At 39.3% G+C, this 16,226-nt stretch overlaps 1 long non-coding RNA gene across 1 annotated transcript in view; it reads left to right on the top strand.

Moving 5' to 3' along the window:
- Positions 1-284: 284 nt before the first annotated feature.
- Positions 285-16,226, top strand: part of LOC105507547 — a 188,278-nt gene continuing 172,336 nt past the window's right edge. The window contains exons 1-2 of the long non-coding RNA XR_001001119.1: positions 285-322; positions 4,267-4,493. This is a non-coding gene — a long non-coding RNA (uncharacterized LOC105507547). The remainder of the gene's footprint in view (positions 323-4,266; positions 4,494-16,226) is intronic.

Raw genomic sequence — 16,226 nt, 5'->3', positions numbered from 1 at the left:
AGGGAGGGGGAAAAGGAGGTGGGGAGACGAAGGAGCGGGGAGGCGGCGGGCAGGGCCTGCGGCGCGCAGCCCCAGTAGATCTCCGGAAATTTTCCACTAATGCTCCGAACGCCAGGGCCGCCCAGGCGCAGCCCGCCTCTGCGCGCCTGCGACCCACGTGACGGTGATTCACTAGGCGCCCCCTTCCCAGCCCGCGCGCGGACTTGGAGTTGAGCGGGGGAGCAGGGGTTGGGGAGGAGGAAGAGGAGGAGGAGGGAGGAAGGGTTCGGGAAGAGGGAGGAGGGGAAGCAGAGGGGATGAGGAGGTGCGGAGGCGCCGGCTGGTACCTGGGGCCCGCCTCCCGGGTGTGTGGGGGTCGGGTCGGAGGCCCAGTAATGCCCCCTCCAGTCCAGCCTGGGCAGGCTGGGAGGCTGGCGGGTTCGCGCCAGCCACGCTCGCCTGCGTGGTGGAAAACCTGGAGAGCCCTACAGCGTCAGGGCTAATCCTGGGCCACCTCGAGGCCCCGCGGAGTTTTCACTAACGCGCCGGGCGGTGCAGGGATGCCCTGCCTGGGAGAGTGCAGGGTGGGAAGCGGGCACGCCCTGTTGGCAGCTGCCAGCGCTTGTGTACGTGGCTGCTGACGTGGAGAACTGTAGCTGTGGAAAGCCTGCGCCCCAGGGAGGGACGTGGGGGTGCAGTCGCGGCCCATTATCTGTGCCCGGGAAGTCCTGAAGGCTTCAGAAGCTATCACATTAAACCCTCAGACCCACGAGAAAATCCTTGAAGCTTCGGTGAGCGTGGGATTTGGCATGCTGTTGGTTCCGTATGGTTCCCCATTAAGACTTAGAAGTCGGCATACCAAGATTTCCTCTTACTCTTCGGCTGTGTTGAGTAGACATTACACAGACACCCCGCCCATGACTCTGGTCTTGCAAGGAAACATTTATTTCAAAAATACTGCAACCGTTTCATCTCTCGTGTCCTTTTAGGTTCTTTCTAGTAATTGTGAACTTTTCCTCTCAAGTCATTCCATCAGAGTCTTGGAAGCAAATGAAAAAAACATACTGGCCTGAAATAGACTTAAGATCTTTCTTTACCAACTGCTTTTCCGGGGAAGACAGCCTGGTGGGTTTGCAGTTCAGGTTTCCTCACAGCCTCTCTTGGGGGTCTTTTTCTCTCTCTGGTACCTTGAGGCATAGGACAGAAGGGAGCTGCTGAAGTTTCTGGATGTCCCTTGTTTTTTACATTTGTTTTAACTTCTTCTGGCCAGGACTGTGTGTATTGTTTTCTCATAGATTTCTGCAATTAGAATTATTGTAATTAGTAAGAATAGTAATCTTCATATAAGGCTTAGGGTGCACACTAAGGTCTTTATAAATATGTGCATAGTCATTTCTGTCATCAACTGTGAGGAGGTACGGGCTATTCTTACCCCATTATTCACCTTTTACAAATGAGGAAACTGATCCTTGGAGAAGTTAGATAACTTGCCCAAGGCCATTCGTTCTCTAAGAGGAGAATTTGACCCCAAACTGTCAGGTAAATCCAATGCTTTGTTCACTATGCAGTATAAATTCTTTATTAATAAATTTAATTGTATTGAAATTTTAAGTTTACATTTTGGTGGGATTTTCCCCCTATTTTATTAAAGTGGCCTTCCTGAATTTTATTATGGAGGGATGTTTAAAGTTAGTTTGGGTAGAAAGCCACACACAATTTTAAAAAGGAAGTCTTATGAAGAAATCATGCATTCCAAGGCAGTGTTACATTTTTCTTACATGGTAGATTATTGAAATATTTGACCTAAGAACTTATTTTTTTCTCAGGAGAAAGATTTGTCTTCATACACCTTTAACCCTGAGCCAATGGTGAATCCTCCAGGAGAATGACGATGAGGCTTTTTAGTCTTCGATATATATCGATTGAAATGTACTCAAGAAGTGAATACCCTTGAAAGGACGATGACATAATGCCAAATGAAAAGGAAATTTCCCAAAGAAAGCTAGATAATGGATAGATTTGATAACAAGATACTACTGGTTTTTTCCTTCTGGAACCTTCTTTTCTGCACTTGAAACCTTCCCCATCCAGCCAAGACTGGGTTAGAAGCCCCTTTTGTGTGTTTGTGTGGCCCCCAAGGTCTGCCCCTGTAGTGGTACTGACCACGCTGTATTCTCGTGGCCTGTTCACCTGGCTGTGCTTCCCAGGAGAGTAGGTGCCTCGAAGAGCAGACATCCTGTCGGGCTCAACCTAGTACAACAGCGTGTCCCCAGGGCTCAGGACAGTTGTTTGTCCTAGAGTTATGGGAGTTATTGAGCTAAGCAATACTTGTTAAAAGCATGAGCTTACACAATTGATCAGTCATGTCTTGTTAGGGTGTACTGAATTGGGACTTAGCAGAAACTGGGAGAGCAATGTACCCGTCAGGAACTGTCTGTTCAATCTTGGTCTGTATATATCCCACTGACCCACATGCTATTTTGCACATAATAGTTTTTTGATGTTTATTAAGAACAAAAATAACCTCTTTAAAATTGTGTGTCCAGTTAGCTAACTGTATTTCAGCATCCAATTAATAATCAGAGGTTTAATAACTACAGCCTTAATTCTGGCTTCACAATGATAGAATGATAAAATCAGGATTTTTTTTGGCTGAAGGAGACCTTATAACTGCTCTGTCCAATACACAACCACTAGCCACATGTCTATTTGAATGAATTAAACTTAATAAAATTAATAATTAAGTTCTTCAATAGGGCATTTTAATTGCTCAGTAGCCCCATGTGACTACTTAAAAATAAAATTAATTGTATTCATTCAAAAATGGATAGCACTGACATAGATAGTTCCATTATTGTAGAAAGTATTGTTGGACAGGGCTGATAAGTTACCAAAGGAAAAAACACAGGTAAAAGAAGGTATTTTAGATAGCATTAGCATTCTTACATACAAAGAACATTACACTCATATTCCAGGTGTCTTTTATTAGGTTGGTGCAAAAGTAATTGAGGTTTTTGCCGTTACTTTTAATGACAAAATATTTCATATATGATAAACATGTTTCCTTAGCAGTCATACCTAAATTAATGCATATTTAAACATATTCAGGAGAATGAATGGTTCAAAAGGATTCCTTTTTGCATTCCTTTAAATCATTCCAGTTGATCCTTTGTGAGTCTTAGTTTTTTTGTTTAAACGTACTGAAATCAACTTGAGTCACTACACAAGATTCCTTAGATTTGGCTGTGCTTTTTAAGCTCGCATGATTGAGAAACTAAAATACTCAGTAATGTTGGTAAAGGACAAATGCCAGATAGTTTTGGACAGACCAAATATATATTTAATGACATCACACATGCAATACAGACAGTTCTCAACTTACAAACACCCTATTGAGAAGCAGCCGTAGGTTAAATATAAAACATACTGGGTGTACCTTCTTTAAAATCCTCCTAAGAACAGTACCGCCAGGGTATCCATTGTATAAACGAATTAGTATATAAAAAAATAAAAATAAGTCTTAGAGAATGCTGTAGAGGCAATAAAGAGCCTGTGTAAAACTCTGGGGGAATTAGTTGAGGTTATTTCCACAGCAGAGCAGATTTGCTTAAGTAACCCCCTGACAAAAATAGCTTAGTTCCGCCTCCCACCAGCATGCCTGCTGTGTGCATTTCCCCCAGTCCTTCAGTCGTTAAAAACTTTCCCATTTCATTTATACTCCAGTTTCAGTTCTGTTGATTCAAAGTTTTGGGACTTAGGGCAAGTTTGCTAGCTTCTCTGAGCCTCAGTTTTTTAAACTGTTAAATAGGAATAACAGCATGATGAGTGCCAAGAATTAAAGAAAAATTTATGTGAAAATATAGGTTAGAAAGAAAACTAATATAAATGCAAGGGATTATGATCATAAATGCTCATAAAACTTCAATACTTCCTGGGAAGATCAACTGGCCATCAGTCATGTGCACGTGATCAGAATCTGGGCCGTCATATTTTTTTAAGCAAGTTGATGGCCTGAGGGTTCTTGGCCAGGTGGGAGGAGGCTGTTCTGGGATGTCGAAGAGAGATTTTAAAAAGGAGATGGAAGGCTGTGAAAACATAGTTCAAATTGGAGGGAGCTTGGGCAAATACTACCTTTTCCTTTAAGGAATGAATGTAATTGCTTGCATTTGCTCTCTGCTTCCATCCTCTCATTGATTTATTCCGAAGGCTAAAGTTTCTACTTTACATTCTAATTCATCTGACATAGCGTGTTTTTAAAAACTTAGCATTGTTGCTTTGATTTTCCAGTTGTCTTTTGCTGATGGAGCCTCTGTGAAGGGCAAATTCAAAGTACAGCTGGGTGCTGCAGTGCAGGAGTGGGAATGTGTGGCTGTGGTTATGAAGGAGCCTAGGCAGCTATGCCTTTAGCCCCTGGTGAAGCAGTACTGGTCACATTTTGCCAGTCAAACGGAGACGCAGCAGTAGTAAGACCAGACCAAATCAAACCAAACCAAGCAAACCACAGGGGAATGGAGGTAGGTGAAGAGCGCCAAAGAGAATGATGGCTCACAACAGTTCTAAGCATGGTACGTATATCAGTTCATTTAAGCCTTATGATGACCCTATGGGGTCAGTACTATTATCGTTATTATCCCCAACTGAGGCACAGAACAACTGTGTGACTAAGCAACTGTGCTCAATGTCACACCACTCTTCAGTGATAGAAGTGACATTTTAACTCAGGCAGCTGGATCTGGAGTTTGTCCTCTTAACTACTACACTAGCAATTCTCAAACTTTCTGGTCTCAGGACCCCCTTGCAGTCTTAAAAAGTGTTGGATGTCAATGTATTTAAAAGTAATAACCAACTCACAATATGCTGATATAAATAACATTTAAAAGTGAAAATAGCTATGTTTCTCAAAGTACAAAAGGTTGAGAATGGCATCGAAGAATGAAGAATCAAAGAATGGTATCACTTTATAGTTTTGCAAACTTATGCACTATACTGTACCTCCTTTGGTGTGACAGCGGTTAGGAAGAGAGGAAATGAGAGAGACTAAAAGGTACAAGTGATGGGAACTCAAGACCTGTCTCAGTGAGCCCCCCGCACTCTCATATGAGGAAGAAATGATAACTAAAGAATCGTCTGTAAAGTATACAGCAGCATCTGGATTTTCATGCCTGGTTTAATCTTCAATAGATTGTTTGGATTCATTTCTCTGTCTCTCTCTCTCTCTCTGTGTGTGTGTGTGTGCATACACACACATATTTGAGGTTAGGTTAAAAACTTTGTCATAAAATATATGTAAACTGGAAAGGATTTTAGAGATTATCTGACAATTCTTTTTCTTTTATAGATGAATGCATCTGAGGCCAGACAGGAAAATGACTTATCGCTGGTTGAATTGCTGGTTAGTGGCTGGATTGGAGGTAGAACCCAGATCTTCTGCCTCTTTATTCTACTCATGTCCTGTCATGGAAATTAGTCAGTCTAATTACTGTTATTATAGAAGTCCGTTTCACCAGAAAGTTTGTGAATTGACAACCATAAAATCTGTGGTAAATTCACAGGCTTCATCAATGCCATTGTGAAATATTAACCCTCTGCTTCCCAGATTGCAACTCCCTCAGGCTTGGTCTGTTTGCTGTTAGGATTTGTTACAACTTCTTGCTTATTGCCTTTTGTTTCACAAGCAGTGCTGAATATGGGCTGGGTATTGGAAAGAGGATAAGCAAATGAGAACCCACAGTTTTGTGACGTGAAAACACTGATTGGCCAGTCCCCGTTATCTGCAGGATGTGCCTTTCTTAAGGATGAACATACTTTGGTTCACAGGTTTCCAAGACAAGCACATTCCTGCCAACATGATCCTTGGACAAACTGTTCTGGAATTTGAGCTCGCTACTGGAAGAGGGTTAAGTCCAGGACACACACACACATTTCAGTGGGGGGCAAGCTGTAGTTGGCTATGTTAGCACCTCATTATACAACAGTTTCAAGATAAAGTGATTCCAGATGTGCTCTCAGCAAGTACCTAGTACTTACGATTTTTACCCATTAGCCTAAAATCTACTTTCAGAATTTTGGGGAAGCCAGAGTTAGTTAATTAACTAGTTATCCTTCATAAAGTTAATTCTAAGTTGACTATAATTTGCAGTATGTTTCAAGTTAGAGGATACCCTACCAATAGGGTAGGATACCCTACCTTTCAAGTTAGAGGATACCCTATCAATACCATATTGATAAACATACATATTGATACCATATGAAACATACATATTGATAGACACATATATATATTATCACACAGACTTGCCTTTGACAATGATTATAAGTTCATTTGAAGTACTAGTTTAATGATCATTAGGTTCCTTTGTCCTGGAAATTTCATTTAGAAACATTAGGAAAATATATATGTAAGAAGTAGTATTCTAGTTTCATCTTACTGATGAAGCTGCAGTGATAGTCATTGTTAGTCTGAAGGATAAATTTCATGAGTAAGTCCTGCTTAAAAGGCTCCCTCCCTTGTTTAAAAAAACAAGATTTGAAATTTTTTGCTTTGTAACCTAAATTTACAAAAAAGAGTTAAAGAGAAAAGATGATGTTTTCCCTGATAATTCATATTATTGTTAGGAATATGAAATTTTTGCATCACTTGGCCCTAGAAGGTGGAGAGCTAAAGGTGAACATTTCATTTTGCTCTGAAATATTTTAAATTTGTCTGCAGAAATTATGATTTCTGCTGAATACAATGGAAACCTTCTTAGCTGGTCTTACTTGAGTTGAGAATATTGCATCATAGTATCCTCTTTTGATTTTATTTTGCTCTAAAGTAAATTTTTAAAAATTTAGGTATGATATCTGGCATCAAGGACAACACCATTTATTTGCCAAAGGGTGTAACCTAGGGCATTATACACTAAATGGGAATATTGGCAGACATACTCTTCAGAGGTACCTGTTTTGCTGTAGGGCAGTACCTACAGCAAAGCAGTCTGGGTATGATGGACTCTGGATCCAGACTGTTTGGTTTCATTTCTGCTTCTGCTTTTTACTAGCTGTGTGCTTTAATTTCAGGAATGTGAAAGATGAATAATAACTCATGAAGATTTAGTTAAGTCTGAACTTATAAAGGAAGCACTTGGAACCATGCCTGCCATATGTTAAGTACTATGCAAGTGTTAGCTTAAACAAACAAACAAATCTCAAATTTTGTTTTTGTCATGTCAGAGAGGCTAACATCAAGTGATGGCTGAAGCAGCAAACAACTAATTAAATTTAAAAGGAAAATGATCTTTGGGATTAATCCTCTCTTGTGAAAAGTTTTCTAGAGCTTCCATCCAGCTGTGGCTAAACCTGGAGGTGAGGAAAGTGTGGCAGAGTGAATGCCATTGATTAAAGAAAGGCCAAGACCTTGCTCTCTAACAATTGTTTCTATTATTTCTATTTTGAGAGAAAGACCCTTAGTGTTACCCATCAGCAGGAGATGGACTGTAGTCTTTGTGTGGATTGACAAACATTTGTAGTTTAACAATGTGAAGGGCTTTCTTTGCAGGAAATGAAAAAGTTGTGATTTTCCATAAGTCATTTAGAGAGTCACTATTGAGCCAGTCAGGCTGGGCCTGCTAGTCCATACAACGGTTCTGTGACAATTAGTCTTGTGCTGTTGTAGCATTTCAGACTCATGGAGCCTTTTTCTTAGAAGACCTCTCTTCCTTCTGGCTGACACAGTCCCATCCCAGGGTGCAGGGCCTGAAAAGTGGAGTACAGTCTGGATTTCAGCCCTAACCATCCCCTCCCCACAGGACACAGTGCAGTACACAAATGGCACATTGAATGTGGTAGCCATGAAGACAGATTTTTGAATTTTACTTTCTGTGCTTCAGCTCAGGAAATATGTTTATTTTATTGTTCAGTCATAGTCTACTTCAATAGCTGGATCGGGGGAAGAGATGGTTCAGTATTTTTTGTCATTGAATCCAGTGGTTGATTGTTAATTATTACTTAAGATTATCCACAAACATCCTGCTGACAGTCCAAGACTGTTTTCTATCAGAGGTTTTATGAAGCCACTTAATTTAGGGTTAAGGTCCTGCTGAACCTTATAGGAGTCTTTAAAAGCAAGGAGAAAGGCATCAGAATATCACACTCTTTTAGCTATAAATCATATTTCTGTAATGCTGTTGCTACTTTTTTTCTGCACGCTCTTGCAATTTAAGATGATGCATTTTATTTCCAATGGTTTGCAAGCTGTAACTGAAAAATAGAATGCTCGGAAAAGCCTCTGGCTAAAAACCAGTCTATTGACATAGAATCATGTCAGGAGTGGCCCCAGGAGATTTGTGGATTTTGGCCTGTCTTGTTTCTTATCCAATATTTCTTTTCAGTATTATCACAGTTAAATTCCTCATTGGATATGCAATAGCTTAAAATCACATTAAAGTTTGGACTTAAATCAAGCATAGCAAAAAGTCTTGATTCTTTGACATTAGCTCCCAACATTCTTCTATTACGGTTTCAGTGGTCCGGAACTTTGGAAGATGCTGATCAGGTAATAACTCTACTGTCCCTTACAAGGAGAATGCCACCTGTAAAAAGGCGCTGAGAAGTTTTATTGTCTCAAATATATTTATTCTGATTCTTAAGAAAACTTGAAGTAACTTGTGTTGTTTTGTTCTTATTTCTTTTTGTTTAGAAATCTTTAATTTTCATTTCCCCGCCCTGAGTCTTTTCCATTCTGAAATGAGTACAAACTGCTTTTTAGCTCACACATATGCTCTAGAAACAGTTGTTTCGATTATTAAATTTTTATCTGACAGTAAGTAACATGCACTTAATACATTATAGTTTATAAAGTACTTTTTCAAATGCATTACACGTTTAATACCATGATCTTTTGAGATGGACATTATAATTTTCTCCTTTTCTGCAAACTAGGAAACTAAAGCTCAGAGATCCAAGTACTGTGCTACCCAAAGAATATAGGAAGACAACCAGACTTTTTACCTTTTATTGATTTAAAAAGATGTGTCCTCACAATTTCCATGTGATTAACCAGTCCTGAAATTATAAGACATCCTTTCCTCACTTAATTATATGTAGTGTTGTTGTGGGACTTTTTCTTAGTTCAGCTAAAGATGGGGTTTTTGTCACAGGGCCATGAAAATTTAGGCTCACAGACAATTTAAAGGGTGACTAAGGCAGGGTTTTATTGGGTGAAAAGGAAAACAAGGGGAAAGGGAGACTCTTAGCAAAGTGAGACAGTATGCTTCTTGCCCCTGAGCTTCTTGCCTTGCAGATTGAATCCCAGGTTTCACCCAGGAAGAGGAGGGGCCAGGCTCCTTCCTGCAGACTTCTGTGGCTCCACCCCAGTGCGCGGGCCCATAGGGGTTTTGCGGGGGTAGCCTTTCCCACATGACTGTCTCAGTGTAGTACATGTGATATGGCCTAAATTGGGAAATACCTAAATTAGTAGCTACCTGTGAATTTGTCCTAACTTATTTAGATAATTATTTGAAATGATTTAAAATTATTTGGGTTTTTAGCTCTGACCACACTCATACACATACACACATACACATACACACCCAAATTAACAAGCCCTCGAGCAAAATTAATGGTAGTGCATCTGCAGCTTTTCGAAGTAATCAGAGAACCTTGAACCCTAGCGTATTTGACATTTTCACCTTTTCTAACTTTTTTTCAGAGTGTGTTGACATTCAGGTCAATTTTGAGCTGCTTTTAAGAATACCCAGTGCCTAGTATAGTATAGGCATTTAATGCCTTTCAAATAAATGACTGAATTGTTCACCATATGGGCAAAAGACAGTTTGTAAATAGGTATCCGTAAATGCAGAGTACCTAAATGCAATAAAAATAGCAGTCACATTATGTTTCCTGTTTTAAACTAGAAGATTTTGGCATAGTCTGAAGTGGTATTATAGAAGGAGCAAGGACTTTGGAATCTGAAAAGATCTAGAATTGAATTTTCACCTTAGCATTTACTGCTGGTTACTACACCTTCCTTCGGCATTCCACATAACTTCTCTGATCTTCAATGTCTTCACCTGCAAATTTGGGATTATATTATCTACCTTACAACATCACTGGAAGGACCATCTAAATTAATATATGCAAGGTACCCTGCACAATGCTTAATGCATAAAATGTGCTCAAAGTTCATGCATTTTTAGAATTTATTTGTGTATGCAACTTTGTAGCCAATTAACAGAGCCCCCAAGTAACAGCTTGTATATTTTCTGATTAACCTTTGTATGTAAAAATCCAGCTGCATAATCTGTCATATAAAAGACCCGTGTTGATAGTAGTATGGTGTATACTACAGATTTTATACATAATCTGGAGTATAAAAGACCCATGGTGACAGTAGCAGTTCAACATGCCTATTCTAAACTCTATACAAAGAATAAAGGGCCAAAAATAGTTAAGATAATTTTGAAGAAGACTAAGGTGCAGATATTTACATTAATAGATCTCAAGACTTACTATGAAGCCATAGTAATCAAGGTAGGACAGTGATGGCAAAGGCGTAGACATATATGCTGATGGGACTGAAAGGACAGTTAGGAAACAGACCCACACACAGGTGGAAACTTGTTATGTATAAGAGGTAATATAGAAGAAGAGTTTGATGATTCAGTAATGGATTCTGGTACAACTAGTTATCCATATGGGAAAAAGTAAAATTATATCCCTATATCATGCCATGTACAAAAATTAATCACATGTAGGTTGAAGACCTAAATGTGAAAAGTACAATTTTTAAACATCTAAAAGGAAATATTTTATCACCTTTGGATACCTAAGAATTTCTTAAACAACGTACAAAAATAAACATTAAAGAAAAAGATAGGTAAACTTGACTATGTTAAAATTAGAAATTTCTGATGTTAAATAATACCTAAACAAGTGAAAAGTGAGTGAGAAAGATATTTAAACATAAGAAGTTTTATACACAGTGTGTATAAAGAACCCCTATAAATCAATGGGAAAAAGACAACCCAATAGAAAAATAGGTAAAAGATACAAACAGGCAGTGGACAGAAAAGAAAACCTGAATGGCCAATAGCCATATGAACATAGTGATCAGGGAAACATAAAATTAAAACCACCAGAAAGTAGGATTTTACATTCGCCGGAGATCAAGTATTGGTGAGGATGTAGAGCAAATAAATTTTATCCACTGCTCATGGGATAATTTCACTGGCATCACCACTTTGGAAAACAATTTAACATAATCTAGTACAATTGAAGACCTGCACCTACCTCTACTGCTGGGTCTAATCCCTACAGAAAATCTCCCAGTACCTGCCACAGTTCCTAGTGCCAAGTAAGAGCTCAGTAAATAGATGTTAAAAGAAGGAAGAAAGGATGGAAGGAAGGGAGAAAGGATGATAGCAAGGAGAGAAGGAAGAAAGGAGGGAAGTAAGGAAGAAGGGAGGAAGGACGGAAAGATATAAGACTATCTGTGTCATTGGCTTCTTTTTTGCTTTGTTTTGGGTGTTGTGGGACTGCTGCTTTCTTGTCTGCATGGTCTCAAACCACCCTATAGGTTTGTCAACTCCAGTGGAACTTTGGGAATCTCAGATGATTCACCTCTACCTCTCAGATTTTACTCTGAATGGCAGTAAGGATTTTCATAACTGATGAATACATTCTGTAAATGCATTTCCTTACAGAATTCACAGTGGTACTTCTTTAAATGGTAAGCTCTGATTGCATATTTGAAGTGAATCTATGTAAGGTATAAAATGAGATGTACCAGTATATTATGGGTAGCATAAAATATTAGTTATTATTGGATTTTTAAAATTCTTTCGGCAAAGAAAGATGAGGCCTGATGCCCTGAAAAGATAAAATACAATGTTTTTTCAGGCATATGAGTAATCAAAAAGCATTTCACTGGTTTGTGAAGAAATGGGTATTCTTTTTAAATAGTAGATATTCATACACACTAAGCCAATTTTTAAAATAACATATATTCCCTAGAGCATGGAAAACATGGCAGCTCTTCCCATAGCTGGAAGAATGTGTGGTTACCCTGGCAACATCATTTTAGTTCCTGCTTCCAAGTACCACCTGGTGATTTCAAGTCTTAACAGCTGTGCAGCATCTACATTTCCATTGAGGAAATAAAACACATTCATGAATCATCTAATGGAGAATTTAAGAAAAAACGAGCTTGCAAATTTGAGAAAGGAGGGCAACAAATAGCGCTACCTGGCAGCAAAGCTAATTGAAGTTTAAAAACCGTTAACTGCAGTCTTGGAAGTGTTCCTGAAGCAGCTAAGTCCACTGCATTGGGCTATGGGATTATAGGCCGATTTCCCGTCAGAACTCTAACGTACACATAGGTTCAGTAGCCTAAGAACATTTTGTTATCCCATACTCAAAATGTGTATTTGTAAGTGCAAATTGGCACTCTCCATCCTAACAGGCATTTTAACAAAATGATTGTGTCCATCACTGTTAGAGGTAGAGAAATATGAAGAAAACAGTGTCCTCAGCTTCATGCTTGTTTCTCAGTGCTCCTAATTTTACCCGAAGTTTTGGGACCTTCCTTAGATCTAGTCGTATTGAAAAAGCCAGATCCTTCAGTAATTTGCAGTAAAATGAGTTTTTAGGTAGTTGAATGCTGTGGGGAGGAGTAACATTGCTGGGCTGTAAGGAGAACAGTGGGCTAGGAAATAGTTTTCCTGTCACAAAATAGAAACCATAAATAAACAGTTTAAGGTATATAAAGTTTTTACTTCCCATTTTTCTCTTTGATTATTGTGATTTATAGGTATATTATTAAAAGTTTAGTATAGAAAAAATATATAACAACAGGAAAATCACTGAAGATGCTGACATTAATATATTGCGAAATTTCTTCTCTCTCTTTTTTTTTTTTTTTTTGAGATGGTATTTCGCTCGTTGCCCAGTCTGGTGTGCAATGGTGTGATCTCAGCTCACCGCAACCTCTTCCTCCTGAATTCAAGCAATTCTCCTGCCTCAGCCTCCTGAGTAGCTGGGATTACAGGCATGCGCCACCATGCCTGGCTAATTTCATATTTTTGGTAGAGCCGGGGTTACTCCATGTTGGTCAGGCAGATCTTGAAGTCCCAACCTCAGGTGATCCACCCATCTCGACCTCCCAAAGCGCTAAGCAGGCGCTAAGCAAAGGAATTGCAGGCGTAAGCCATCTGGGAAATTTCTTTTAATCTTGTTTATGTATTTTTTTCACCTTTATGCATTTTAAAAGAGCTACTCAGGTTATCTATCCACATCACAATTGATTTTCTGCAGTACTAATTATGGTCTTTACTGCTTCAAAGGAGTACTTTAATTCTGGTATGGCATTTTGTGTGCCGTTGTATTTTTTTCTTATTCCAGTGGCTTCATGTTCTTTTCTGTGTTCATTTTAGCCTATTCGTTTTTGAATTTTTTTCATCTTCATAGAGATTGTATTTTCATACACCTCTGTTTAGGGCACCAAACAGATATTACTCAAAAGTTTCTATGGTATTGTAGAATCTTTTCAGAGATACTGTGTGGACTTTGTCCTGCCTCATCCTTGGACAGGGAGCGGTCTTTCCAGCCTAATATAAATAGGATGTACAGAATGTCCCTAGCACTGTCCACTTGTATTCTGAGAACTTCTCCTTCTCTGAAGCAAACATTGAAGCCTGGTTATGTGCCCAGTCTCTGTTCAGTTTCCAGGACTTAGGATTCCTTCCCTAGATCTCTCCATAAATACTTGACTTCCTACTATATGACAGATACCATTATAGGTGCTGCCGATATAGCGGTGAACAAACCTAGCTTACATAAAATAAGTAAACCTGTGATTATATAACATAGATTATAATATGAAGCTCCTGGTAAGGGACATAGGAGGGAGCCTAGGGAGGCAGTTAATTTATTTATTTATTTATTTATTTCTCAGATGGAGTCTTGCTCTGTTGCCAGGCTGGCGTGCAGTAGTGTGATCTTGGCTCACTGCAACCTCCGTCTCCCAGGTTCAAGTGATTCTCCTGCCTTAGCCTCCCGAGTAGCTGGGACTACAGGCGTGCACCACCATGCCCAGCTAATTTTTGTATTTTTAGTAGAGATGGGGTTTCACCATGTTGGCCAGGATGGTCCTGAGCTCTTCACCTCGTGATCCACCCACCTCAGCCTCCCAAAGTGGGAGGTGGTTATTTTATATGGGACATTAGGGAAAGACCCACAGACCGATAAGGTAATATTTGAGCTAATAGAATTGAGGGAATGAGTTCTGTGGTTATCTAGAGGAAGAGAATTCCTAGAAAAGAAATCAAAGAAAGCCTTTTAAGCCATTCTAAGGCTTTGGCTTTTATTCAGAGTGAGATGGGACACCATTTTAGGGTTCTGAACACAGTGATGGCCCAGATGCCAAGTGAGCTGAGTGCTTTAAGAAAGGGGGAGTGCTAACTCATTTTATGAGCCCAGCATCATCCTGATACCAAAGCCTGGCAGAGACACAACAAAAAAGAGAATTTTAGACCGATATCCCTGATGAACATAGATGCAAAAATCCTCAATAAAATACTGGCAAACTGAATCTAGCAGCACATCAAAAAGCTTATCCACCACAATCAAGTTGGCTTCATCCCTGGGATGCAAGGCTGGTTCAACATATGCAAATCAATAAATATAATCCATCATATAAACAGAACCAAAGACAACGACCACATGATTATCTCAATAGATGCAGAAAAGGCCTTTGACAAAATTCAACAGCCTTCATGCTAAAAACTCTCAATAAACTAGGTATTGATGGGACGTATCTCAAAATAATAAGAGCTATTTATGACAAACTCACAACCAATATCATACTGAATGGGCAAAAATTGGAAGCATTCCCTTTGAAAACTGGCACAAGACAGGGATGCCCTCTCTCACCACTCCTATTCAACATAGTGTTGGAAGTTCTGGCCAGGGTAATCAGGCAGGAGAAAGAAATAAAGGTATTCACTTAGCAAAACAGGAAGTCAAATTGTCCCTGTTTGCAGATGACATGAGTGTATGTTTAGAAAACCCCATCGTCTCAGCCCAAAATCTCCTTAAGCTTGATAAGCAGCTTCAGCAAAGTCTCAGGATACAAAATCAGTGTGCAAAAATCACAAGCATTCCTATACACCACTAACAGACAAACAGAGAGCCAAATCATGAGTGAACTGCCATTCATAATTGCTACAAAGAGAATAAAATACCTAGGAATCCAACTTACAAGGGATGTGAAGGACCTCTTCAAGGAGCATTACAAACTGCTACTCAATTAAATAAAAGAGGATACAAACAAATGGAAGAACATTCCATGCTCATGGATAGGGAGAACCAATATTGCTAAAATGACCATACTGCCCAAGGTAATTTATAGATTCAATGCCGTTCCCATTAAGCTACCAATGACTTCCTTCACATAATTGGAAAAAATTGCTTTTAGGTTCACATGGAACCAGAAAAGAGCCCACATTGCCAAGACAATCCTAAGCCAAAAGAACAAAGTTGGAGGCATCACGCTACCTGACTTCAAACTATACTACAAGGCTACAGTAACCAAAACAGCATGGTACTGGTACCAAAACAGAGAGATAGACCAATGGAACAGAACAGAGGCCTCAGAAATAATACCATACATCTACAGCCATCTGATCTTTGACAAACCTGACAAAAACAAGCAATGGGGGAAGGATTCCCTATTTAATAAATGGTGTTGGGAAAACTGACTAGCCACATGTAGAAAGCTGAAACTGGATCCCTTCCTTACACCTTATATAAAAATTAATTCAAGATGGATTAAAACTTAAATGTTAGACCTAAAACCATAAAAACCCTAGAGGAAAACCTAGGTAATACCATTCAGGACATAGGCATGGGCAAGGACTACATGACTAAAACACCAAAAGCAATGTTAACAAAAGCCAAAATAGACAGATGGGATCTAATTAAACCAAAGAGTTTCTGCGCAGTGAAAGAAACTACCATCAGAGTGAATAGGCAACCTACAGAATGGGAGAAAATTTTTGCAATCTATCTGACAAAAGGCTCATTTCCAGGCTCTACAAAGAACTTAAACAAATTTATAAGAAAAAAATCAAACAACCCCATCAAAAAGTGGGCAAAGGATATGAACAGACACTTCTCAAGAAGACATTTATGCAGCCAACAGACACATGAAAAAATGCTCATCATCACTGGCCATCAGAGAAATGCAAACCAAAACCACAATGAAATACCAT

This window comes from Colobus angolensis, unplaced genomic scaffold (genome assembly GCF_000951035.1).
Source record: "Colobus angolensis palliatus isolate OR3802 unplaced genomic scaffold, Cang.pa_1.0 Scaffold150, whole genome shotgun sequence".
Lineage (NCBI taxonomy): Eukaryota > Metazoa > Chordata > Mammalia > Primates > Cercopithecidae > Colobus > Colobus angolensis.
Note: the sequence above shows the minus strand (reverse complement) of the source record. Positions and strands in the feature narration are given on the sequence as shown.